A 3,960-nucleotide genomic window follows, 5' to 3' on the forward strand; every position below is an offset into this window, starting at 1 on the left:
CATTTATGCTGCACACTAATTACTTTGAACCGGGAGCAAGGCTCACATTTAAATGTACAATATAGAGTAGAGAAGTATCACAAGTATACAGATAAACAGCAACAGCCCCAATAAAGTTGTGAAAACAAAAACGTTTCTGATTCGAAGTGCCTAGGTAACTGTCTGTATTTTTCAACAGCCTTGGGTTAGTGAGTGTGGCGCCAGGAAATGAGCCCGTGGTGATTGCTACGATGATATAACTGATGAAGCCATGAAAATAGCAGCCAAAAATGTTCAACCCTCTTTCATATCAGCGACCTACTGATATAATTTAATTTGGAGTAATTCATGATTAATTTTAAGAAATGTAAAATGACAAGTGATGCTGAGGCTAATACTTTGTCACTTTTCATAGTATTGAATTTTACAGATTATTAAGAAAGTCTCCACATATTGTCTTAACTGGTCCTCAGAACAAATTGGTAGATCAGACGAACATGTTTTATTTCTTATTTTGTGATTAGAAAACTGTGATTTATAAGGCAAAGTGTTTTGAATAAATTTCCATTATTAAAAAAAGGATCTGAGAGTAAGATTCTTAATATAACAGAAACAGTACCATAAAATTATAGTGTGACTAGCAATGCATATTCCATTTAGGGGTTAAAGATCTTTCTCACTCTTTCTACCAAAGCTACCCAGATAGTTCTTAACAAGTTCTTCCATCATTACTCACTTTATACAAGGGATTATGGTGCTGAATATTATTTCTTAGCATTATCAAATCAATAAAAATTAAATTTATGAGACATTATGTAGGTGAAATGTGTAATCTTTTCTATGCAGAAAATCTTTCATTTGAAACAAGATACTAGTTGCATTTGAAGATCAACACTGAAGAAAATCCATACTCATATAGAATTTTATATGCAAGAAATCATACATCTCTAACAAATCTATGCAGTAAATAAAACCAAAATAAAACAACTTGCTTAATGGTTTGTTCTTATTGACTTTTCTTTCCATGAAATCCATAGAGCATTCTGAATACAATCAATATTGAAACAATAGAAAGACAGTCTAATAACACCTCTACTTCTACAGAGATTTTAAATAAATGTATTGTGTTCCGAAGGAAAATATTCTCTTATTTGTGGTGCATAAAACTGTGTAACATATAAAAACAATCTAAAGCAATACGTTAATAATAAATCAATTTTCTGTATCTTTTGAATATCTGTATTGTTGCCTCATCTAGAGCAGAAAGTGAAATTTCTAATTTTCACTTCCAAGGTCATTCATGTTTAGATACGCTACTCCATTTGAACCAATTTACAGATCACAGCATAGGACATGACAAGGTTACTAATTTCCAGGATGAAACATCTTGTATCTCAATTTAGTAGAAAATCTCATCTAATGAAACAATTATTATCGGATGCATGACCTGAGAAATGAAACCACGTGGGTTCTTCCTGTAAGAAACACCTTAGGCATTTGCTAAAAATAATCATTTCAATCTATAGTTTGACGCAGATATTACATTCTGCAACATTTGTGGCATATATTTTGGACTATATTTTCTTCTGGATTTTATTAAGTGGAACACTGCCTAAGTCAATTATTCCTTTATTTTAAAATATTATGTCATCTTGCTGTGCTGTTACTTGTATCTGCCTTTTATTTGTATATACTCAATAGATGCCATCTACATTTCTTTTTCTTTAAATGTGTAACGCCTCACGAATTTGCATGGCATCCTTGCGCAGGGGCCGTGCTAATCTTCTCTGTATCGTTCTAATTTTAGTGTATGTGCTGCCGAAGCGAGCATGCCATCTACATTTTTAAAATTTGTTGCAGAACATTGATAATACAATATGCAGGTGTAAGTGCAAAGTTGATTTTACCTCTTTCAGCATGAATCATTAGTTATTAGTAGTTTTTATACTGAATTTTGTGATTCCTAGTTTCTACCTGGCCCACATGAAATGTTTGCGTGGAGGACATTGACTGGCTGAAATTACATGTGTTTATGTAATATACCAGACATTGTTCTAAGAATTCCATGTACATTATTTTTCTTCATTCATCCCAACTATCCTATAAAATAAATATCATTTTCTATCCCACTTTACAAACAAGAAAAATGGAGCCTTGCTAAATGAGGAAACTTGATCAGATTCACACAATTACTGAGTGTTGGAGTAATGATTTTAACCAAGGCAGCCTAATTCTTGAACCATTATCCTTTTCAATCATCATGAGTTATCAATATTCAGTTGAGTAAAAGGGCCACAAACAGAGATCAATGTCTCCCCATTGAGGATCAGGTATTGTACTGACCTGCCCTGGCCATAAAAAATTCTACCTCTGGTCTCCTTCCAGGATATCACATTTTGAGTTCCTTTTTTCTCTGAGTTCACTCATTTTGTAATATCCATTAATATCAACTCAAACCACAATACGTAAGTATTGAGAGTCCAATAAAGGTTTATTATACATTTTTTTAATCAGTTGATTTTAGTTTGGATTTAATTAATGTATACAGTTTGGAGATGATAGGAGTGCTGCCTAGGTATGTCTCTGCTCCACCACTGAATAACCATGTGGCACTGTGGCTGTACTCCCAGGGCTGTGACCACTGGCCATACACTAGAATACATCGAGTAATGGCGTAACCCAGCCCCCAGTTGCCTTCATGTTGATTCCCATTCATGGCGACCCCATGTATATCAGAGTAGAACTCTGCTCCATAGGGTTTGCAATAGCTTATTTTTCAGAAGTAGATAACCAGATCTTTTTTCTGAAGGGGCTCTGAACGGACTTGAACCTCCAGCCTTGCAATTAGTAGCTGAGAGTATTAACCCTTTGCATTACCCAGGACTCCACAGTGGACTAAGTCATGGATTAATTTAAAAAAAAAAAAGAAGAAGAAGAAGAATGAATGAATGAATGAACGCATTAAAACAAGTTATATTGGGCAAAGAGCAAGTTTCCAAGGTTGGGTCAGACTGAGCTATCTTTCTCTCTTCACAAAAAGAGACATGTGTGCTGACCTTCCAGCAGAGTGACGAGATCCCTCTCTGGTCTAACTTTTTGCAGGGCACGTGTGAGGCAGCAGCCTTACAGCCAGGGAATTAACGGGTTGCTTAGTAAAGTGGATTTGGGGTGTTACTTGTGCAAAGGGAACATCAGTTGCATGGCACCAATAGAACCTGAAAACCTTGGAATGTTCGAATGCCCTCTGCTGAGAGGAGGATTGCAGGCACCCCTGGGAAATAACTGAGCTCGAGTGCCACCTGACCACAAGGAAAGGACTCCTGCCAAAGTGCTCCAAAGCAATTCAGGGTGAGAATCTTGAGTCATTTTCAGACAATTCCGCTCTTCACATCACAATACGTCCTTTTTTCCAGCTGTAAACTGGTGCCAGTAATATTAGCCATGTTATAGGATTATTGAAAGGATTAAATGAGTTAATATACAAAACAGGTACAGAAGTGCCTTGAATATCATAAAGGTAAATGAGTATTGTTGTAGTTGTTGGCTGTTAGCTACCATCAAGTTGGCCCCCAGCTTATGGAAACCTTATGCACAACAAAATGAAATGCTGCCCAATCCTGCACCATCCCTGGTCATCCTAGTCTGCCTTAGTCTGGAAGCTCTGCTGACATCTGGTCAGCATCATAGCAACCACAAACCACCACCGACAGAAGAGTTGTGGCTGTACATGAGGTGCATTGGCAGGAAATTGAACCTGGGTCTCCCATATAGAAGAAATCTACCACTAAACCAGCAATGTCCCCATATACAAGAGTTAGTTATTGTTATTACCAATTTATTCTATGAAACATGCCCATTTATCCCAGGAACAACAGCCAAAACTGTAGCATACAGAATGAATACATCTCTCAACATATAGCAAATGCCAATGCATTTAATACATATATTTTTCTTTTTTAATTTTGATGGTTTATCTCTTCC

The 3,960-nt window shown here is 36.3% G+C and overlaps 1 non-coding gene across 1 annotated transcript; it reads right to left on the minus strand.

The window, feature by feature from the left end:
- Nucleotides 1-1,703: 1,703 nt before the first annotated feature.
- On the minus strand, nt 1,704-1,810 carry LOC111821907 (U6 spliceosomal RNA). The gene has a single exon (XR_002825247.1). It is a non-coding gene; the product is annotated as a U6 spliceosomal RNA (small nuclear RNA).
- Between the last annotated feature and the right edge of the window lie 2,150 nt (nt 1,811-3,960).

Source organism: Trichechus manatus, unplaced genomic scaffold (assembly GCF_000243295.1).
Source record: "Trichechus manatus latirostris isolate Lorelei unplaced genomic scaffold, TriManLat1.0 scaffold00114, whole genome shotgun sequence".
NCBI lineage: Eukaryota > Metazoa > Chordata > Mammalia > Sirenia > Trichechidae > Trichechus > Trichechus manatus.